Source organism: Pelophylax lessonae (assembly GCF_965119305.1).
Source record: "Pelophylax lessonae genome assembly, chromosome: 7".
NCBI classification, from domain to species: Eukaryota; Metazoa; Chordata; class Amphibia; order Anura; family Ranidae; genus Pelophylax; species Pelophylax lessonae.
This window is the reverse complement of record NC_138774.1, coordinates 174368787-174393390: the sequence shown is the minus strand read 5'-3', so window position 1 is coordinate 174393390 and position 24604 is coordinate 174368787. Positions and strand designations below refer to the sequence as shown.

Below are 24604 nucleotides of genomic sequence, written 5' to 3'. Positions count from 1 at the left end.
TAAGTGACAGGTGCACTTTAATTATGGAACATCATGTGGTCATTCATGTTATGATTAGTGCTCTTACAAACAGAAAATGCAACAAATATTTTTTTATTTTTTTTTTGTACAGTTTTTTTTACAAAGGGATTTTTAAGAGTCAACACTCCTATTTCCATAATGTTTTGCTGGATTTGCTGCCTGTCGAATAAAATCAAGTCTAATTTGTAAATACTTACTGTGGTGTTTTTATTTCAAATACACATGATTTGCATTAGTTCTATTGCTCCTGGACTTTAGGCAGACGAGCCTGTCTTTATTTTGAGGCAGTTATAGGCACAGTCCACCTTTTTGCAAAAAAAGTAAATGCAGCAACACAGATTTTTATACTTTTTTTGTCTCTAAGGGCCGCTTCACACTAAAGCGATGTCAGACATCGCATATGATTCGCACCACACTGCTGTGCAAATCACATGCTATGTCCGTGCGATGCGAATTCAGCCATACAGATTGTATGGCTTAATTCGCATCTCATTCAGACCAAACTCATACAGGACCCTTTTTTTTCTCGTCCGCACCAGAATCGGATCGCATGGCTGTTCACATCCATGCGATTCAATTCCTGTCTGAATTGATAGTTCGCACTGCGATATACGAACTGATATGGGGGTGTCATCAACTTTGTATTGACGCTCCCAGCAGTTTGCATATGGCAGTGGGAACTGCCTGCGAGTCGGGTGCGATGCTGGAACCCACAGTGGATTCGCAGGGTTCCTGCATTGCACCAATGTGAACCGAGTCTAAGCTTGCAAAGTATTGCACCTGCAATCAATGGGGTATGTGTGTGCAACGCAAAGGTTCTTGCAGCATTTACCTCCAGCCCCCATGTCTGTATGAAGGTACTGACCTGTTATGGGGATAGAGGAGTTATGACCTGACCGGATTCCTGTACTGTGGTGATATCACACCCCTTTGCTGGGTCCCCTCTGCTGCAGTGGAAAATGCGAATTGTAGTATGGTTAATAAACACTAAATGATGAGGCTGTGATTGGCTAAATGTAGCTTTATAAAGTTTTATTGAGTAAACAAGATAATACAATGAAGATTCCAAGTACAGCACATATGTTGCAATGTACTGTAGGTACAGAATGTTGTGTCATCACAAAACCGAAGTGTGTGACCGACATCAGGTAGTGGGGCCTAAACCTGGAAGTGAGTACCTGGGCAAAATCTATGTACATTGCAAGGATTAGAACAACCTTTTTGCCAATTCCTATCTTTTGTTATTCTGAAGAAATTACTGTTGTTCCTCGGTTCCCCTGTGCCAAGTAGGTCTAATGGGAGTGGTTTCATAATTAACAATCAGCTGTGCAGCTGCAGAGCACGAACAAGGAAATCTTCTGGGCCTGCATTCCTTTAGATGTGTTCCTATTGGGAGTATCTCACCAAAAATGACATTTTTGTTCCAGGGGATGCCTGAAATCTGACTTGTATCTTAGGCCCCTTTAACACTTGTGCTAATTGGGACTGCAAAGTTGCATGACAAGTTGTACTCCATGATTTCCAATAAGTACCATTCATATCTGTGTGACCTCAAAATGCCCTGCAATACTTTGGTCCGACTTTGATGAATTTTGAGGTCCATAGACCTCAAGATTATGCAGGCATTGCTTCAAGTCCAGTCAAAATTGCGGGAAAAAAAATTGCGCAACTTTTAGGTATTTTGCGTAAAGTTTAACGTAACCTTTTAAGTGTGAAAAAGGCCTTTGGCAGACTTCTGGGAAAATCGGTGAGCCAATCACACAAGCAGGAAATTATGTTTCTGGGGTTTGGTCAGTACACATTTCTCGAATCGCCTTCCAGGACGGCCCAAACAATGAGATGATAGGCTCCTCCTACCAGAAACACAATCAATTAAACATAGTTAAAAGGCCCCACCCTTCCCTCTGCCCCTCAGTTTAGATTGTGTTTCTTCCTACGAAACATTTGTTATTTTTACTGACCTGCAGACTTTTGTAGTCCTATGGTCCCCCTGTGAGCCAGGTTCAGTAAAGCCGTTGAGAGTAGCGCTCTACCTGCCACCCCTCCCGGGTTTCTCACAGGTCGCCCCCTACATCGGTGAAACCGTCGGTCACCCGGGTGACCCTCTAGGTTTTTTCCGTGTCCCGGCGCCAGCAGCTCTCCTCCACAGGACTTTGGATTCAATTTTCCCGCTGGAAGTGACGTCAGACGCAGGCGCGTCAAGCCTCGCTATCGGAGCGGAAGGAGCTCGGAAGCATCCGGTGACGTCAGTTCCTGTCACAATGCGGAAAAGGAAGGTGTAGGAGACGCCGGAACCGCTATCACGCGGTAGTGCAGACTCCCAGGCCACAGGAGCTCGGACAGCTGCCAGGGAGATGTAGCCTTCTACTCACCCACCCGGGAAGGAAGAAGCGCTAGGCCAAGCAACAGCAGCCAAACCCAGGTTGGACCCGGGTAGGTGCTGAAGTGCATCTGATTTAGGCAACCTGTCTTCTAAAAAAGTCTGCTGATGTTTGTTTTTTTTCTGAAATGCTTGATGTTCCCTCTCCCTGTCCATAGTCGGACTGATTAAGTGTCCTTTCTATGGTCCTCATATTTTTTCAAAAGAATCTTGGAAGAGTGATACTAATTGATGTTGTATCCTGTCTTCCAGAGTCCCAGAGCGGTGCTCAGGAAACCTCTACTGCTTCACCTGTATTGTTAGGTTCTGTTGCCTCAAAAAATGTGGTAATTGTGCAGATAGATTGCCTAGCTCCCACACTAAACCTTTCTGCTACAAATGTATCTATAAGTTAGCAGGGAAAGAATCGTCAGCCCTAATGAAGGATTTCATAAAAACGGTCCAAGAAGAAATGCTGATGACAAGCCAGACTGTGAAATCCTCCTTAGGAAATTCTGGATCCACAGCCTCTCCTGCAGGGGAGGGTACCTCCTCACAGGAGAGCCTTTCTGTTAGGCCAGGACAGGCCAGCCAGTCATTTTCTCAAAGTCTACCTTCAGGGTTACAGAGGAGTAGACAGGAGGAAGAGGATAGAGACCGCTCAGCCTCCCAATCCAGCTCAGAGGGAGAGGGAGAAAGGGACTCAGAGGAAGCAGAGGAAACAGAACCATCCAGAAATCTGTTTGGGCTAGATAACATGCAAGGGCTCCTTCAAGCAGTGTATGCCTCTGAAGAAATACCCGATTTGCCAAAAGGGACTTCAGCCCAGGACAGACTCTATAAGGGTCTGGGTAAGACTCCTTCTAGGGTTTTTCCCATCCACCAATCCTTAAAAGGGTTGGTTCTCCAACAATGGCAGCGTCCAGAGACGAAGTTTAGCAGACCAGTGTCCTGGAAACGCAGATTCCCCTTTAAAGGAGAGGATATCGAACAATTGATAAAAAGTCCTAAACTAGATTCACCTTTGGCACAAGTGACCAAAAAGTCTGACCTCTCCTTTGCTGATACAGGCAGTATTAAGGATGTCATGAATAGAAAAGCGGAGTCCCTTCTGAGGAAGGCCTGGGAGGCAAATGCGTCTACCATGGCTCCAGCTCTTGCTGCCTCCTGTGTGGCAAGGAATACCTTCTGTTGGCTTGACAGACTGAACAAAAACTTACCACAGGAAAAAACCCAAGACCTACAGGACTCCCTATCACTAATAGGAAAAGCAGTAGCTTACTTGGCTGATGCAGCAGTGGAGTCTGTCGTAGCCTCTGCCAAAACAGGTGCCCTCTTAAATTCAGCCAGAAGAGCCATTTGGCTAAAAGAATGGGAACCTTACCTCAAAAACAAAGCTTTGCGCCTTGCCTTTTGAGGGATCTCTACTCTTTGGATCTGGTTTAGACGAGGTCTTAGCCAGATCCTCAGAAAGGGGGAAGAAATTTCCGGTGAAGAGGATGGAAGTTCCCAGGAAATTTTTTCGAGGCCTCCAAGAACAAAGTCAAAATAGACGTAAAAGGGAACCTAACAAAAGATGGGGTTTCAGGAAGGGAAGACAAAGGAACAGTTTGCTCTTTCCCTCCACTGCAGGCTCCAGAGACAACAAGTGACGCCAGTGTCAAGGTGGGGGGCAGACTGAATCAATTTCTCACCCAGTGGAAAGAAATTTCAGTCTCCCCATATATTTACACCCTCATTCAAGAAGGTTATCGCCTTCAATTCAATTCAATCCCACCTATTACAATAACCCTGAACCAAATCCCCAAGAAACCCCAAACAAAAGCCCTACTACAGGGAATTCAAGAACTGGCAGAGCAGCTAGTAATAATTCCGGTTCCAGAAGATCAACATCTTCAAGGGTTCTACTCCCATGTGTTTGTGGTCCCAAAAACATCAGGCAAGTTCCGCCTAATAATAAACCTAAGGAAACTCAACAGGTTCCTGACGTACAAGAAATTTTCAATGGAAAAAATCTATTCGGTACGGAAGAACTTATTAAAAGACGTCTTCATTACCACCTTGGATCTCAGAGATGCTTATCTGCATGTTCCCATCCACCCAGAACATCAGAAGTTCCTGAGATTTGCTATAGAAAACGACGGAAAGACGACACATTGGCAGTTCAGGGCACTACCATTCGGACTGGCCGCCAGTCCAAGGATCTTCACAAAGGTTCTTGCGGAGGCAGTGGCTCACCTACACTTGTTAGGGATTGCCCTGATCCCTTACTTGGACGACCTACTGATTTTTGGAAAATCAGAGACCCAGGTAAACCTAGATACCCACAGGGTGATAGTCTTCCTGGAGAGTCTGGGATGGCTTATCAATCTAAAGAAATCAGCCTTGGTACCTTCCCAGATGTGGAATTTTCTGGGGTTCCTAGTAGACTCAAGGGCTCAAAAGCTGTTTTTGCCCCAAGGAAAAAAATAAGTACCGCAGTCCAGACACTGGTAGACTCCCCATCCTGTTCCAGGAGAGAGGTTCTAAGGGTATTGGGGCTTATGTCAGCCAGTATACCAGCTCTGGTATGGGCACAACTGCACGCAAGGGAACTTCTGTTCTACCATCTGTCGTCTTGGGACCGAAAAACAGAGTCCTTAGACGAGCACGTCATCCTCACTCCACAAGTGCAGGCATCCCTGATATGGTGGAAAGACCAAGCCAACCTGGGGAAAGGCAGACCCTGGGGACAGTGGAATCCTATAGAGATTACCACGGAGCCAGTACAAAGGGGTGGGGAGCCCACATGAATGGAGCCCAGGCACAAGGGATTTGGGATTATGCCACAGCTCAAGCCTCCACAAATTTCAGGGAGTTGAAGGCAGTAGGAGAGGCCCTGAAAGCCTTCAGAGAAAACATCCTCAACAGGAAAGTTCTCGTCCTTTCAGACAATACCACAACAGTAGTATATCTGAACAGGCAAGGAGGAACCAGATCCAGACCTCTCCTGGATTTGACTACTGCAATCCTAAGCTGGGCCGAGGAAAGGGTAGTCTCCCTGGTAGCAGTCCATATCAAAGGGAAAAACAACCTGCAAGCAGACTTCCTCAGTCGTCACCTTATTCAAGAGGGAGAGTGGGAGTTAGATCCCGGAGTGTTTCAAATGATAATTCAGAGATTCGGAACCCCGGAAATAGACCTGTTTGCCACAGCACAGAACAAGAAGGTGGAAAAATTCTTCTCCCTTACTCGGACCAGAGGGATGACAGGGTTGGATGCACTAGCCCAACTTTGGCAATTCAACCTGGCATATGCCTTCCCCCCTCCTGATGTTGATCCCGAGAGTTCTTCAAAAATTAAACCAATCAGGGGATCTTCGGTTGATCTTAATTGCTCCTTGGTGGCCAAGGAGGCCTTGGTTTTCTACAATGAAGGCCATGGCAGTGGCTTGCCCATGGCACCTTCCAGTTTCTCAAAGCCTACTGTCACAGGGTCTGGTTCTGTGTCCAAACCCGGAATTTTTTCAGTTAGCAGCTTGGCTACTGAAAGCCAGCTCCTAATTTCAAAAGGTTGCTCACAGAGAGTGGTAGATACTCTCCTGTTGAGCAGGAAACCTGTTGCAAAAAAGATCTACACTAAGGTTTGGAAAAGGTTTTGTACCTGGGGTAGGCAAATAAGTTTTGCTTTCCCCTCCACCCCGGTAATCCTAGAGTTTTTACAGGATGGGGTGGATAAGGGTGTGGCTATTAACACCCTTAGGGTACAAGTGGCGGCTCCCTCTGTGTTTCTAGACACCCGTCTGGCGAAAGAGCCACTAATAAAAAGATTTCTGTTAGCCAGACAAAGAATTACTCCTATTGTAAAGGACAGGTTCCCACCTTGGGACCTGACAAGGGTCCTAGAGGCGTTATCTAGGGTTCCCTTCGAACCATTGGAAGAGATTTCCCTTTAAAATGCTGTCCCTGAAATTGACATTCTTACTGGCCATCACTACAGCTAGAAGAGTAGGAGACCTCCAAGCTCTCTCTATCAAAGGACCATTTATGGTAGTATTTCCAGACAGGAGAGTCCTAAGACCAGATCCTCTGTATCTACCGAAGGTAGCATCTCCTTTTCACAGAACACAGGAGATAAACCTGCCTTCTTTCTGTGATAACCCAAAGAACAGTAAGGAGAAAAGTTTCCACTGCATTGATGTAAGAAGAGCTTTGCTCACCTATTTAGATAGGACAAGACCCTTTAGGAGGTCAAACCATCTTTTAGTTCTTCACACTGGACCTAGGAAAGGGTTGCAGGCCTCTAAGCCTTCAGTATCTAGATGGATCAGGCAGGCAATTACCACTGCTTATGAGGCATCAGGTATCCCTGCTCCTATTAAAATAAAAGCGCATTCTACAAGAGCCCTAGCAACATTCTGGGCCGAGAAAGCAGGAGCATCTTGGGAACAGATCTGCAAGGCAGCCACTTGGTCCAGCCACGACACTTTCCTGAAACACTACAGGATAGAAGTACTGTCTCAACAGGACCTAACCTTTGGACGGAAGGTCTTGCAGGCAGTAGTCCCACCCTAAGGTAGGCCAGGGGTAATCTAGTATCCTCTCATGTTTGGGCCGTCCTGGAAGGCGATTAGAGAAAACTTACTGTTAGTTTACCGGTAACGGCTTTTCTGATGAGCCTTCCAGGACGGCCGGCCTACCCGCCCTACTAAAAGGGTGCAAACAAATTAAGGGGTAAGTACCTATGGAATTAATTTGTACACTTCCCTTGAGAAATTGGCTGTGGAAGATACTTTTTTACAACTGAGGGGCAGAGGGAAGGGTGGGGCCTTTTAACTATGTTTAATTGATTGTGTTTCCGGTAGGAGGAGCCTATCATCTCTCATGTTTGGGCCGTCCTGGAAGGCTCATCAGAAAAGCCGTTACCGGTAAACTAACGGTAAGTTTTTGAACAACTCCAGGTAGCCATATTGCATTGCCTTTCAGAAAGTTACAGCAGCTGCAGATTGAAAGGAAAGGTCATTTTAATAACATTCAATAACAATATGACTTGTGTTGCAATTTTTTTATACGCTCTTTTATTTTTCCTTTATGTGCAATTCTTTTTCCCCACGAAAGCAGAGGTACCCTTTAAATACTCAACAAACTATTCAGGTCAAGCATAAATTCTCAATTGCCTGATAAAAGCAGCGTTTTTCAACCTTTTTTAGTTGCAGCACCCTTTCTTAGTATGCAGAATCTCCAGGTACCCCAGTGTAAAATCGTTTTCATGAATATATTACAACCTTTGGTTAATCACATCCTGCCAATGAATCATTCAACACTTTCCTTTCCTCTCTAATCCTCTTTCCTTCTACCTTGCTTTCCTTTTCTCTTGCTCGGTCGGTCTCCTAAATTCTAAAACTTCTCTCATTCTTTTTCATCCTCATTGAACCTCACTCCATTATTTCACAGCTTCTCTGTCATAATCAGTCTCTTTTATCTGTATGCATAAACAGTTTTCTCCCTCTGCCTTGTGATGTCACATCCAGAACAGGATGGAGTTACAGCTGTTCAGGGGATGCTGAAACAGTCTCCCAGTGTCAGTCCAGTCATTGCTTAGTGTAGGACAGACAAGAAATCGCCTTGTGCAGGCTCTGTATAGGCAGGTAAACCATACTATAGTCTTGCCAGCAAAGTGCTGTGAGCATTATTAGAAAACTGATTTCCTGTATTATTTGAACGTTTACATTGTGTAATGGAAGATTTTCTTCAATGTCCAGTAAGCCAAACTATTAATTTCATTGGGCAAGGCTTCTTGACACCAATGACTAAAAAGGTGGAAGTTAACTTTTTCGCCAAAGTAGAAAAGAACATTTTAATACACAGAAGGAAGGCTGCATGTTTCTATAAGTAACTAGCCCAGGAAGCCACGGCACCCTGGCTGAGAATTGATTTTTTTTTTTTTTTAAAGTGATATTTAAGCATTAGTAAACTGCAAAAAAAATTAAAATGTGTATGTATGTGTGTAATAAATATATATATATATATATATATATATATTTTCCCCCTGCAAGTTGAGAATAATGTGCTAGTATGCATATCATACCAGCACATTATGAAAGACTTGCCATTGAATGAAACCTCTAGTGGTGCACTGTAACCGCCGACAGGTCTTCCATCTTCACTTAGTCCATTAAGAGAGCAGTGCGCATGCGCTGGTGACATCACCGGAGGTGTCTGCTACAATAAATATCTCCTAAATTGTGCATATTTAAGAGATATTTACTGTACCTACAGGTAAGCCTAATTATAGGAGTATGTTTTGGAGGGGAAAGGCATGAATCAGGGTGTACCAATTCCACAAAGCTACCAGAGCATCCACTATAGCAGTGGCCTCCAAACTGCAGCCCTATGCGTGCCTTTATCCAGCCCTAGTGGCACTATTCCTCTCACCGACATAAGCCACTATTAATTCCACTGGCACTAATGATGAGGCCCCAATCCTACCAGTGAGGCATAATTCCTCCCACTGACACCAAGAATGGGGAATCATTCCTCCCAACAATATAGATTATGTGACACTATTTCTCCTCTTACTTGCCACAGGCATTTTTGTAATTCATTTTTTTTTTTTTTTTTTTTTTACTGCCACTGATTCCTAACTTATAGACATTATTTACATTGACTGGGGCATTTTCCACTCCTAGAGGCCACAGTCCAGCCCCCCTAATGTCTGAAGGACAGTAAACTGGCACTTTGTTTAGAACGTTTGAGGTTTTCTGTGTAAGAAGATCCCTGTGAATGGAGAAAAACCTGTCCAGTTTGTTGGAACAACAGGAGGTTAGAAGGCTCACTTGCCATACTCCCAACCTGTGACACAGGTTTTGCACCACCTCCAAGAAGGGATCACTCCTCGGAGTCCAGGCACTGCCAGCTGAAGGAAATGATGTGCCAATTGTCTACACCTAGAAAGTACATGGCTTGAATGTGAAGTTCTGCCCAGGGCAGGAACTGATATACTTAGGCGGAGGTGAGATTTTTGGTCCCCCCTAGGTGCTACTGTATGTTACCGCTGTGGTGTTTTATTATGGATCAAATTACATTTTCAGAAGGATGGACCAAGACTGTAGAGACTGTCAAGTCATGAGACTCTTCAGATAATCCAAGTCTCCTGCAACAGGGTTCCCAGGATTTCTACCCAAGTCAAGAGGTTGACATCCATCAGACCACACCGGACTGAATTGTCCTTAAATAACAGAATGTTGTGTTGTTGGGGCCTGGAGCAAAATTTGGCAACTCAGTAGCCTGAACCTTTGAGAAAGCCCATCGGTTGCTACACTTGAGGTGGGCCGTGACTTAATCATGCTCAGACTAGGTGGAGCGGTTTATGCAGCCTATTGCCTTCTATATGATTGACACCATGCTGAGAGACACAGATTTGGAGTGTACAGCCAGTGGGAGCGGTATCACTTAACCACTTTACGACCGGCGCACGACGATCTACGTCGGCACTCAGCCCCGGCCAGGCAAACTGACGTAGGCCTACGTCAGCACAATTTGCCGGCCCTGTGCGCGCTCCCGCACGTCCCCGCCGCCGACGATGACTCGATTGGGTTCAGAACCGATCAGTCAGCAGGTCCAGGCCAATCATTTTTGGTCTGGACCTGTTGATCGGTCCTGCCCAATCAGATCATCCTCTAAGCCTGTGAAATGTAAACACAGGCTTAGAGGAGATGTGCCCTCCCCCCACAACGGTCTTTTTGGATCCAGCGTGAGAGGAGAGCACATCTTACTGTGAGTATTGCACCAAGCACACCCACACACAGGTAGATAGGCACATTTCACCCCCGATCGCCCCCCCAATTAACCCCTACAGCACCTGACACAACACACACTATATACAGCATATAGCAGTTACCTATATACCTGTATAAGTGTGATTTGTGAACAGGTGTAGCACTTGCGACCCCCCCTTTTCCACTCAAATTACCCCCCACCCCCCCCTAATAAAGATTTAACCCACTGACCCCCCCCTGATCACCGCCGTTAACCCCTACACCCTCTGTCACATCAGCACTAATACAAACGCAATATACGGTGTTATTGTATTTTTGTATTAGTGTCATTGTGATCAGAATTAGCGCAGGCGACTAAGTTTCTGTCCCAAGAAGGTTTAGGGTCCCCGCCACCCGCCCAATAAAGATTTAAGCCCCTGACCCCCCCCCCTGATCACCCCTACACCCCCTGCCATAACACACACCGTATACAGTATATAGCATTTTGCTATATACCCGTATAAGTGTGATTTGTGGTCAGGTCTAGAGCTTGCGACCCCCCTTTTTCCACTTGAATTACCCGCCACCCCCCCCTAATAAAGATTTAAGCCCCTGATCCCCCCTGATCCCCTCCTGATCACCGCTAGTTAACCCCTACACCCTCTGTCACATCAGCACTAATACAAACGTAATATACTGTGTTTTTGTATATTTGTATTAGTGTCATTGTGATCAGAATTAGCGCAGGCGACTAAGTTTGTGTCCCAAGGAGGTTTAGGGTCCCCGCCACCCGCCCAATAAAGATTTAATCCCCTGATCCCCTCCTGATCACCCCTACACCACCTGCCACAACGCACACTGTATACAGTATATAGCATTTTCTATATACCCGTATAAGTGTGACTTGTGACCAGGTTTAGCGCTTGCCATCGTTCCTTTTATCCTTGGGATACCCGCCAGTCCCTTCCAATAAAGATTTAAACCCCTGATCCCCCCCTGATCACATCCCGTTAACCCCTACACCCTCTGTCACATTAGCACTAATACACACATAATATACTGTTTTTACTGTATTTTGTATTGGTGTCATTGTGACTTAAGGTTGCGCTAGCTAGCTAGTTTCTTTCCCAAAGGAGGTTTAGGGTCCCCGCCAGCCCCCCCCCAGATCCCCGGCGCATAGTTTAGAAGTAACCCCTTGATTGCCACACACGCACGCACGCACGCACGCACCTACACTTCCATTTCTAGTATAGTGTTTGAACAGATCAATATCTGATCTGATCAGAACTATACTAGCGCCCCCATAGTTTAGGGTTCCCAAAATGCGGTGTTTGCACGATCAGTACTGATTCCGGCCAGCACCTGCGTTTAACCCTTTCACCCAGGCAAGTGTAGTAATCAATAGATTACTGTCACTTGCAAAAAAACACAAGACACAAAACCGCTGTGTTAGCAGAGTCAGGCCTGATCCCTGCTAGCATTAGCAGTTTTTTTTGTAGCGCTTGAAATAATCTTCGACAACCAGGTGCTTTTATTACCTGTGAGTCGCATCACTGTACGGGTAAATTTAGTTACCAAAATGACCAAACGTTCGTACAGGGATGAAGAGCTTATCAGTTATATGCTGACCGAGTCATCTGATAGCGAAGGGGAAGCTACAATGACCGAATTAGTGTCAGTATATGAACCTGATGACGGCAGCGGCTCCCTGACAGATGGCTCCGACGACAGATGGGTCCCTGTTAGACCCAGGCGTACCCGACCCCATTCTGAAGTTGTTGTGATGCAGGAATCGCAGGGTGCTCGTATGGAGCAGAGTGTGGGTACTAGTGCCGCTCATCCTTCTGGCGACCTGGCAAGCGCCAGCGGCCTAGTACAACCTGGACCTAGTACAACCAGCACTGCAGTAAGACCTGGTGACGTGGCGAGTCCCCTAAGTGCAGTTGAAGCTGGTGCGGTGGCTAGCACAAGTAGTGGCCCGCAGCCACCGCGTATTCGAAGACAGGCCCGTAGAGCCCATAGTGCCCTCCCTGATGCGCTGGCATTTCCTAATTGGCAACCCACTGATACTACAGCGCCAGTAATTCCCCCATTCACCGCCCAACCTGGAATCCACGTGGAGACAGCTGGTTTTACGCCCCTGAACTTTTTTGAGCTGTTCTTCACGGAAGATCTTTACAGATCTATTGTGGATCAATCAAATTTATATGCACAACAGTTCATCGCCGCCAACCCAAATTCACACCTTGCCAGACAATTCGGCTGGAAACCTATAATGGTTTCCGAATTTAAGATCTTTCTGGGCCTTTCCCTCCACATGGGCATAACTAAACAGAGTGAATTGCGGCTATATTGGTCCACTAGCCCAGTTCACCATATGCGCATGTACTCTGCCTCTATGTCCAGGACGAGATACGAGCAAATTCTGCGATTTATGCATTTCAGCGACAATGAAATCTGTCGTCCTCGGGGAGACCCTGCATACGATCGGCTCCACAAAATTCGGCCCCTCATAGACCACTTCAATCAGCGGTTTGCAGCCTTGTTTACCCCCGAACAAGTTGTCTGCGTTGACGAGTCCCTGATTAAATTTACTGGCCGCCTTGCTATGAAACAGTACCTCCCCAGCAAGCGTGCCAAGTACGGGGTCAAACTGTATAAATTGTGTGACAGGGCCACAGGCTATACAGTTAGTTTCCGGGTCTATGAGGGAAAAGATAGCTGTGTGGAGCCCCCCAACTGCCCAGACTACATAGGGAGCAGCGGTAAGATCGTTTGGGACTTGGTGTCACCCTTATCCGGAAAGGGGTACCATTTGTACGTGGACAACTTTTACACAAGCGTGCCACTATTTAGTCACCTTCTCGATTTACAAATTGGCGCATGTGGCACCGTGCAACCTAATCGCCGGGGCTTCCCCCAAAGGCTTGTAGATTCCCGTCTTAGTCGGGGGGCGAGAGCCTGCTTGAAAACGGACAAATTGCTTGCGGTGAAGTGGAAGGATACACGGGATGTTTATATTCTGTCCTCCCTTCACCCAGACACGACGATCCAAATTCCTACGGCAACTGGCGTTATGGAGAAACCCCTCTGTGTCCACGAATATAACCTTAATATGGGAGGGGTGGACCTTAACGACCAGCTTTTGGCGCCGTATTTAGTTGCCCGTAAAGCCAGACGCTGGTACAAAAAAGTGTCTGTTTACCTATACCAATTGGCTATGCTGAACGCCTTTGTCCTATACAGGGCGTCAGGACGAACTGGATCTTTCCGGGAATTCCAGGAAGAGATCATCCTTGCCTACCTGTACCCAGGGAGGCATGCCTGCCCAACTTCCCCTTCCAGATGCAGTGAGCCGGCTGCATGAGAGGCATTTTTCACATGTCCTCCCGAGTACCCCTACCCAAAGATGGCCCCAAAGAAGATGTCGTGTCTGTAGCAAGCGCGGATTTAGGCGTGACACCCGTTATTATTGTCCCAAATGTCCTGACCAACCTGGTCTCTGCATCGGGGAATGTTTCCAGCGCTACCATACACTAGTGGATTATTAGCGTAGGGTACAGCACGACACAGTGTAGGGCACATAAACACAGGGTCTCGAAGGATGTTGGATGTCCATCGACATTTTGAGAGACCCAAGCTGGAAGAGAAGATCGCAGAAGATCGCAGTCCCTCCCAAATCAAGAAATAAAGGAACAGTTAGAAAGAAAAATAAAAGGATCCAAAAACTGTTGTGGTGTCAGTAATTTTATATGTCCTTCTACTCCTTCCTACTATACCTTTTTCAATGTCCTTTGTTTGTTTTTTCATTCTTTTGTGACCTGTTTCTCTTGCAGGTACTCGTCGGCTACCACGCATTGATTTTATATATTCTGACACAAACAGCGTTTGCGCTCAGCATATATGGATACCTTTGCTGATAGCAGCTGTGGTGATTTTCTGATTTCAGCACTGCAGTTAAAATCCTATTTTGGTATACGTGGATAGTGTCGTGTATACCCATCATTAAATTCAGTGGGTGGTTGTTTGATTTCTGATAGGTTCTCTTTTTTTCCGTTCAGCCCACAGGCTGCATGAAAAAAAAAAAACCCTATATGCCAAACAAGGACCAGCAATGTACTGGTACGTTGCTGGACTTTGAGTGGTTATACCAGGATGATGCCTGCAGATTTAGGCATCATCTTGGTATCGTTTTTTACAGCCAGCGGTCGGCTTACATGTAAAAGCAATTCTAGCAGGTAATTGGCCGCTAGACTGCTTTTACATGCAGTGGGAGGGGCCTCCCCCCCCCCCCACCGCCGCCTTCCGCAGCCTTCCATGGTTTTTCTCTGGCTCTCCTGTCCCACCGGTTAACCCGAGAGTGCAGCCGGTGGTTCAGTTATCTAAACATAGAGCTAATTGGAGATGAGAATGGCTCCAATCATCTCTATGGCCTAAGATGCCGGAGGCTACGAGCATTTTATGACTTCTGTTTCGCCAGAAATAAACAGGGCCATTGGGAAATTGGGAAAGTATTTTATCACACCAATTTTGGTGTGGTCAGATGCGTTAAGGTCAGAGGAGAGATCTAGAGTCTAAAAGACCCCAATTTTTTTAAAAAAGAGTACCTGTCACCACAGATTGCTATCATAGGGGATATTTAAATTCACTATGATAACAATAAAAATGATTTAAAAAAAAAAAAAATTAAAGGAAAGGTGTCAAAATAACATAAAAAAGCAAAAGAAAAAAAAAAAAATTGAGCCCCCCCCTTACCCCCGGTGCTTGCGCGCAATGGCGCACGCAAGCGGTGGTCTAGTGTCATATGTAAACCACAATTGCAGCATGCATGTGAGGTATCGCCGTGATCGCCAGATCGAGTGCAGTAATTCTTGCAGTAGACCTCCTCTGTAAGTCTAAAGTGGTAACCTGTAGAGACTTTTAAAGGTTTTTAAAAATGTACATACGTTTTTGTCGCTGCGCAGGCATGCGCAATTTTTAAAGCATGTCATGTTAGGTGTCTATGAACTCGGCATAAGATCATCTTTTAAATTTTACCAAAAAAATTGGAATTATATAGTGTATTTGTGCAATAAATTAAAAATTTTTTATTTTTTTCGCAAAAATTGCGTTTGGAAAATCTGTGCGCAAATACCGTGTGACAAAAAAATTTGAAACATCCACCATTTTATTCTATAGGGCCTCTGCTTTAAAAAAATATATAATGTTTGGGGGTTCAAAGTAATTTTCTAGTAAAAAAAAAATATTTTTTCATGTAAACAAAAAGGCACAGAAAAGGCTTGGTTTTCAAGTGGTTAGAAGAGTGGGTGATGTGTGGATAAGATTGAGCATAAAATGCCGGGACTGTTCAAACACCCCCCTAATGACCCCTTTTTGAAAAGTAGACACCCAAAGCTTTTTTCTGAGAGGCATGGTGAGTCCATGGAGTATTTTATATTTTGCCACAAGTTTCGGGAAAATTATTATTTTTTTTTTTTTTGTTGTTTTTTTACAGAAAGTTGTCACTAAATGATATATTGCTCATGCATGCCATGGGAATATGTGAAATGACACCCCAAAATACATTCTTTTGCTTCTCCTGAGTACAGGGATACCCCATGTGTGAGACTTTTTGGGAGCCTAGCTGTGTACGCGCCCCCGAAAACCAATCCACATCTTCAGGTTTTCTAATGGCGTAAATTGCTGATTTTACCCCTGACTACCTGTCACAGTTTCAGAGGCCCTGAAATTTCAAGATGGCACAAAACCCCCCCAAATGACCCCATTTTGCAAAGTAGACACTCCAAGCTACTGGCTGAGAAGTATGGTGAGTCCATGGAATAGTTTATATTTTGCCACAAGTTTCGAGGAAAAAATTGTTTTTTATTTTTTTACACAAAGTTGTCAGTAAATGTGTGAGACTTTTTGCCAGTCTAGCCGCGTGCAGGACCCGGAAAACCAATGCGCACCTTTAGGCTTTCTAAGGGCGTAAATTGTTGATCTCACTCCTTACTACCTATCACACTTTTGAAGTCCATAAAAAGCCAAGATTGCACAAACCCCCCCCCCAAATGACCCCATTTTGCAAAGTAGACACTCCAATCTATTTGCTGAGAGGCATGGTGAGTATTTTGCAGCTCTAATTTTTTTTGGAAAATGAAAAAACAGGAAAATGCATTTTTTTTCCTCTTTTTTCAATTTCCAAAACTTTGTGACAAAAAGTGAGATCTGCAAAACACTCAACATGCCTCTCTGCAAATAGCTCAGGGTGTCTACTTTCCGAAAAGGGGTCATTTGGGGGGGGGGGGGGGTTGTGCTGTCTTGGCATTTCATGGCCTCCAAAACTGTGATAGGTAGTCAGGAGTGAAATCAACAATTTACGCCCTTGGAAAGCCTGAAGGCGATGATTGGTTTTCGGGGACCTGTACTCGGCTAGACTGCAAAAAAGTCTCACACATGGGGTATCCCTGTACTCAGGAGAAGCAGCAGAATGTATTTTGGGGTGTCATTTCACATATACCCATGGCATGTGTGAGCAATATTTCATTTACTGACAACTTTGTGAAAAAAAAAAAAAAAAATATATATATATATATATATATTTCCCGGAACTTGTGGCAGAATATAAAATATTCCATGAACTCACCATGCCTCTCAGCAAATAGCTTGGGGTGTCTACTTTCCAAAATGGGGTCATTTGGGGGGGGTTTGTGCTATCTTGGAATTTTAGGGCCTCCGAAACTGTGACAGGTAGTGCAGAGGTGACATGCACAATTTACGCCATTAGAAAACCTGGGAGTGTTGATTGGTTTTCGCGGTCCTGTACACAGCTAGGCTCCCAAAAAGTCTCACACATGGGGCATCCCCATACTCAGGAGAAGTGGCAGAATGTATTTTGGTGTGTAATTCCACATATACCCATGTCATGTGTGAGAATTTTATCTTTTAGTGACAACGTTGTGTAAAAAAAAAAAATAGTAATATTCCCAAAACTTGTGGTAAAATATAAAATATTCCATGGACTCACCATGCCTCTTAGCAAACAGCTTTGGGTGTCTACTTTCCAAAATGGGGTCATTTGGGGGGGTTTTGTGGTATCTTGACATTTCAGGGCCTCCTAAACCGTTAGAGGTAGTGAGAAAATGCAATGAAAAATGTACGCCCTTTGAAATTCTGATGGTGGGGATTTGTTTTTGTGGTCCCGTACACAGCTAGGCTCCCAAAAAGTCCCACATATGTGGTATCCCTGTACTCAGGAGAAGCAGCAGAATATATTTTGGGGTGTAATTACACATATACCCATGGCATGTGTGAGCAATATATCATTTCAATGACAACTTTGTGTAAAAAAAAAAAAAAAAAATTTTAGTCATTTTTCAAACACCTGTGACAAAAAAATGAAATATTCAATGAGCTCAACATGCCTCTCAGAACATTCCTTAGGATGTCTACTTTCCAAAAAGTGGTAGTTTGGGGGGGGGTTTTGTACTGCCCTGCCATTTTAGCACTTCATGAAATGAGATAGGCAGTCAAAAATTAAAGCTGCGTAAATTTCTGTATTTACACCATAGTTTGTAGACGCTATAACTTTTGCGCAAACCAATAAAAATACGCTCATTGAATTTTTTTTGTCAAAGACATGTAGCTAAATATATTTTGGCCAAAAAAAAATACATACATTGAGTATATTGGATATTTTTTAAAAGACAAAGTTGAAAATGTCATTTTTTTGCAAAATTTTCGCTCTTTTTTTATTAATATCGCAAAAAATAAAAAGCGCAGAGGTGATCAAATACCACCAAAAGAAAGCTCTGTTTGTGGGAAAAAAAGGACGTAAATTTTGTTTGGGTACCACATTGCATGACCGCACAATTGTCAGTTAAAGTCACGCAGTGCCGAGTCGTAAAATACCCCCTGGTCGGAATGGGGGTAAAATCTTCCGGGGCTTAAGTGGTTAAAACACTGCAAAGACCTTTAATTAGTGAGGTCCATTCAGGCAGGTGAGAAGACACCCATAGGTGGGGTGAAGGCCACAGTGGTGATCAGAGGCAATTACTGAAGAGTTTCTGGTGTATGGGACTGCAATCTTTTTTTCATGAACATGGAATCATTTATTAATGGACTGTATATATATTTAAAAGAAGAGATGGACTCACGTTTATTTATTATATATAAGATGCTTTTTACAGTTTTCAGCTATTTATACACTATAATTTGAATGCAATTTATTAAAGAAGAGTGCTGCACTTTTTTGTGACTATATACAGTATCTCACAAAAGTGAGTACACCCCTCACATTTTTAAAAATATTTTATTATATCTTTTTTGGGGCAACACTGAAGAATTGACACTTTACATTGTAGCAAAGTAGTGAGTGTACAGCTTGTATAACAGTGTAAATTTGCTGTCTCCTCAAAATAACTCAACACTGTCATTATTGTCTAAACTGCTGGCAACAAAAGGGAGTACACCTCTAGGTGAAAATGTCTGAATTGGGCCCAAATGTCAATATTTTGTGTGGTCACCATTATTTTTCAGCACTGCCTTAACCATGTTGGGCATGGAGTTCACCAGAGCTTCACAGGTTGCCACTGGAGTCCTCTTCCATTCCTCCATGGGGAAATCACAGAGCTGGGTATGTTCGAGACCTTGTGCTCCTCTACAGATGCTCAGTAGGGTTTAGGTCTGGAGACATGCTTGACCAGTTACCCATTTACCCTCAGTTTCTTTAGCAAGTCAGTGGTCATCTTTGAGGTGTGGTTGGGGTCGTTAACATGTTGGAATACTGCCCTGCAAGCCCAGTCTCCAAAGGTAGAGGATCATGCTCTGCTTCAGTATGTTACAGTACATGTTGGCATTCGTAGTTCCCTCAATGAACTTTAGCTCCCCAGAGCCAGCAGCACTCATGCAGCTCCAGACCATGACATTCCCAGCACCATGCTTGACTGTAGGCAAGATACACTTGCCTTTGTACTCCTCACCTAGTTGGTGCCACACACTCTTGACACCATCTGAAGCAAATAAGTTTATCTTGGTCATATCAGATCACAGGATATGGTTCCAGTAATCCATGTCCTTAGTCTGCTTGTCTTCCGCAAACGGTTTGTGGGCTTTCTTGTGCATCATCTTTAGAAGAGGCCTCCTTCTGGGACTACAGGCATGCAGACCAATTTGATGCGGTGTATGGGCTGACTCCCACCTCTACAACCTCTGCAGCAATGCTGGCAGCACTCGTATGTCTATTTCCCAAACACAACCTCTGGATATGACGTTGAGCACATGAACTCAACTTCTTTGGTCTATCATGGCAAGGCCTGTTTTGAGTGGAACCTGTCCTGTTTAACTGCTGTATGGTCTTGGCAATATTTTTAGCCTAGCCTAGGCCAGTGATGGTGAACCTTGGCACACCAGAGGTTTTGGAACTACATTTTCCATGATGCTCAACTGCACTGTAGAGTGCATGAGCATCATGTGAAATGTAGTTCCAAAACATCTGTGGTGACGAGGTTTGCCATTACTGGCCTAGGCCATCTTTATGTAAAGCAACACTTCTCTGTTTTCAGATCCTCAAAGAGTCCTTTGCCATGAGGTGCCATGTTGAACTTCCAGTGACCAGCATGTGAGAGGGAAAGTGATATCACCAAATTTAACACGCCTGCTCCCCAATCACACCCGAGACCTTGTAACACTAACGAGTTACATGACACTGGGGAGGGAAAATTGCTAATTGGGCCCAATTTGGACATTTTCACTTAAGCCTCGTACACACGTACCAATTGTTGGCCATAAACATTCGGCCGACAACCGATTGTAGGCTTGTTAGTATGATGCTTCCGACAGCGCATTTTCGGCCGAACAGAATCTGTCGTGCAGGCATTAAAATTTTTGTTGGCCAACACCAGAACGGCCGATTGTTAGCCAGTCAGTACAGAATTCGGCTCACAATCAGCAGATTTGCAAGACTGGGCATGCTCAGAGAAGAAAAAACACAGGGAAAGTTAACCATCACATGACATCACTTCTGCAGTCGGCGGACAAAATTCTTGTGCAGTCTTTTGCAGTTTTCAACAGACATGACGGCCCTGGACAAAAGACGGCCGCTCGGTACGTGTGTACGGGGCTTTAGGGGTGAAGTCACTTTTGTTGCCAGCAGTTTAAACATTAATGGCTGTGTGTTGAGTTATTTTGAGGGGACAGCAATTTTACACTGTTATACAAGCTGTATACTCACTAATTTACATTGTAGCAAAGTGTCATTTCATCAGTGTTGTCACATGAAAGATATAATAAAATATGTTTAACAATGTGAGGGGTGTACTCACTTTTGTGGGATACTGTATATACTGATTGGATGCATAGTGTTGCTAGCTGCCTCCTATAAGTATATAGAGTTGAGTAATAGGTGGTTTATACACAGGGATAACGTGGAAAGTGTTTTTTTTTCCACATTTCAAAATTCAGCAACTGCCTTGACGGAAGCTACCATCAGGCCTAGGACTCTCATGAAATAGTGGAAAACCAGACAACTCTTTCACTGGAGCATTTAAAACTGATGCCAGGGAATCTGAAATATCTCCTGTGGAAGGTACGCACAGGCCTCAGCTGGGTTCAGAACTAGATTAAGAAATTCTATACCATATGTTGGTTACAGTGACAATTTCTGAGGTCAGGATCCAACTGTAATGTATGGAGAGTGGAAAGATGAACACATGAATGTGTTAATGATGAAGGGGGGGGGGGCGCGGCAATTCCATGCAGAGTCCAAATATGTAGTTTTAGCCCACGCATACCACCTACTGCACTCAAGTGTCTGGATGAAAGTTGTCAGTCTCTGTAAGGGTTAACAATTGTCCTTCCACTTAGAGTGGGAGCACACCTTCATGCCAAGAAAGGCTTATTTTAAGTATTTGGCAGATTGAGTGCCAGACTTTGAGTACAGTGAGTCAAACTTAGAGGGTCTCAACTAATCGAAAGGCAGAGTGGAGAACTAAAAGGGGGGAGGGGTTTTTAACAGACAGAAAGGCTAAATGCTTTGCAGTCTACACTTTTTCCACTGAGGAAGATGGGTGTGGGTGTTCTTGCCCCCAAAAGCATCTTGGATGATAAGAGTCGGTCTGAAGAGAAGTTGTCTGTCAAAGGCCACGTGGCTCAGATGTTTTTCAGAAAAGGATTCTACAGTCTTTAGCAAAAGTTTCCCTAGGCATATGGGCCGACATAAGACAAGAGGCTCCCATCACACAGCTGAAGCGGATGTCTCCTAAAATGGACCTAAAGCTGGTCATACATGTTCCATTTTTTTCATTCAGCCCAAAAAAAAACTGAACTGCCATTCACACATTTGAAGTGAATGGAGGAATCCTTCTTGCTGCGCTATTGCATGCCGACAGCGGGTAGACTCCCCTGCTGTCACAATATACAGATCAGCGATGACGTTCATTACCCGCGGTGCTGATTGAGCATTTTTTTTCCAACAGGGTGGGGTAACAGAAGTGAATCAATAGACTTCATTTCAACCACAGTGGCCTCACACAGATCGTAATCCAGACTGTCCCTGCTGAACTGAACACATTTTTGATTCCCGATCAAGCTACCTATCCTTTAAAGGCACAGAAGCAACCATCTTAGCCTCTGCTATTGTCATTGTGCTGAACATATGGTTCGTTATGACACCAGCCATTTGATGGTCTGACAGTTTGGTTGGGAACTCAAGCAACAGTTATCAGTATGCCATGAATTAAGAGGTTTTGAAAATCAGTTAAATTGATCAGTTAAGTTCTGCTTTCAAGGAGTTTGACCAAAGCTATAGCAAGAGCTTACACATGTTTAAGTGTTTGGGTCCCAAAACACAAGCACATCTGTCAGATTAGTAAGCACCTTATTAAGGCTGAACTGGGCCAGTTTCAGAGTGGAGCACATTGCAGCAACAGCTGTAACTGGTTACTTTAACTAAAGGAGTAATAGCTGAATAATGTGACTCCACAGGGGTAATCCCATCAGTCAAGGACTGGGGTGACTTAAGACAATCTCTGAAGCCAATTGCTCAGAAGGTGCCTGGGCTGCAGGCAAATCAGATATAGAATCTGCGATAGAGGGCACAGGGGTGTGCTTGTGGCCTCTACAGTCATAATTTAAATAAATGGGCGATTTGGGCAAACAAAATCTAGTATACCTATGAAGAAGACCGCAGATGATGCAACTACACTCTACAAAAGGGACATAGAATTCCAAGGATGGAAAAAAAAAAACTCCCAAGAGCAGAATGCAATTAAAGACCAGGCTGCAGCTGTCGACCCCTTCACTAGGTATGCTACAAGCAGCTCTGAAGCTCTTACTAAAAAGTGTGTTGGGTGTACCTTGGTAGAGCTGGACTGTTCCCCTTGTCTAGAAATAGAAATCTTGCAACTGTATGGTAGTAAGGCAATGTATAGGCTCAAGGTAAGAGGGAAAGTCTCAGGTATTCACAAAACCCGACAGCTGGTACTAAGTGAGTGTTGGCTGGATGTAGGTACCTTATGGGCCATACACACTATAAGATTTTCTGAAGACTTTTTCCTTCAGATTTACCTTTCTATGTAGTGCAAGGGCCTGCCAGATTGCATACAAATTGAAAGTGTTTAGGTTTGACCTCATATTATATGGTTTTGGTAAGTCTGAAGGAAAAAAATATTCAGAAAATCTTATAGTGTGTATGGCCCATAAGAGTCACTGCAAGTTGACAGCAGGAACAAATTAAAGTTTCACATGGATCTAACAAGCAGCGACATGCTTCCTTGACAGTGTATGGCAGAAAAGAATGTGGAGCAAACACTATTGACCCTCCACCCAGCATAATATGTCAGCACACAGTTCCACAGTGTTAACTCCTTTTGCAGCAATAAATACTCTCACACCAATGTACAAAAATAAGGTAGCTCCCAGTGCTTTGCCTACTCACTAACAGAGTCCTCAGAGACAAAGCAAGTTTAGAGGCACTGCTAGTGGTCCTGGAGCTGGAAAGCATCCCCATGTGGAACCCAGTGCTCAAAAGGTAGCTTCCAGGCTATACCGGTAACATAGGTTGGTCTTTAACACAGCAGACCTGAAGAAAAATCTATCCTAAGGACACTAGCAAAAAAACTGAAGCATGCTAGTAGGAGGGGTTATCCTGAGCTGGCATACAATTTGTTTGCCATTGTCTTATCCTCCTGTGTATTGCAGTATAACCAGAAAGTCTAATACTTCCTGTGTCCTACGAGTCACTAGACTAAAGCATTTACTGCTTCTGCCTCTCCTGCATAGCACAACTTTGCTTTCCTGAAGGACCCTTGGGTGATATTTTATGACCATTGCATTGTTCTACTCAGTGTTGCCTACATCTGTACATCTTCTAGTACTATAGCTTGGTTTTTCAGTCATTTTAGTCAGTGGCATAAGAACAAGGAGTCTGACTAGCTATCATTTGTCCCAACATTGTGCTTCTTAGACTTCTCATTCTAACTTTGGAGATGTAGTTTGGAAGTGGATCACATTATTCTTCAGTGATTATACTATTTCAGTGATCCCACTACTACAGGGAGTCAGCATTGGGGAAGGGGAGTTTGGGGTTTTACAAAAAAAAAAAAAAAAAAGGTATAGTTTCTACATAGCAAATGGCATACGTACCCTTTTTAATTATGCGGCATAACCTTTCTAATCTTTTTGTGGCCCATGCTACTCAAAAGGCTGAAAAGTATGCCACTGTTTCTTGCATACAACTTGTTTTATCTTCTTTCAAAGAGACCAATATGAAATTGCTGCTTTCAAATGCAAAGAAGAGATCTGTCAGTTTTTTTGTTTCATCCCCCATATAGAACACACTAAGTAGCAAAAATATGTTTTAGAAGATAACAAACCTCTAAATTCACAGCACAAGGTCAAGATTGCAAAAGGAAGAGGCACTTTGTAGGGTTTCTTTAACCACTTAAGCCCCGGAAGATATTACCCCCTTCCTGACCAGGGCCTATTTTGTGATTCAGCACTGCGTGACTAACGGACAATTGCGCGGTCGTGCGACGCTGTACCCAAATGAAATTGATGTCTTTTTTTCCCCACAGAGCTTTCTTTTGGTGGTATTTGATCACCTGTGCGATTTTTTGATTATGCGCTATAAACAAAAAAAGAGCGACAATTTTGCAAAAATAACAATATTTTTCAAATTTTTTATATGAAATTCACAAAAAAAAAAATTTAAAAATCAAAATTTAACATTTTAGGCCAATTTGTTTTCTGCTACATATGTTTGGTAAAAAAAAAAAAATATCGCAAAGAGCGTATTTTGATTGGTTTGCGCAAAAGATATTGCGTTTACTAACTAGGGGAAAGATTTTTGTAATTTTTAACGAGTAATGGCGGTGATCTGCAATTTTTTTTTGCGTGACTGCGACATTGCGGCAGACAGATCGGACCCTTGACTGACATTTTTGGGGGTACCAGTGACATTACTACAGTAATCAGTGCTATACATATGCACTGTTACTGTAAAAATGACACTG

The 24604-nt window shown here is 44.0% G+C and overlaps 1 protein-coding gene across 1 annotated transcript in view; it reads right to left on the bottom strand.

Moving 5' to 3' along the window:
• The window catches only part of RPL7A (ribosomal protein L7a), a 475634-nt gene that overhangs the window by 296490 nt on the left and 154540 nt on the right, over nt 1-24604 (bottom strand). The window lies entirely within an intron of this gene.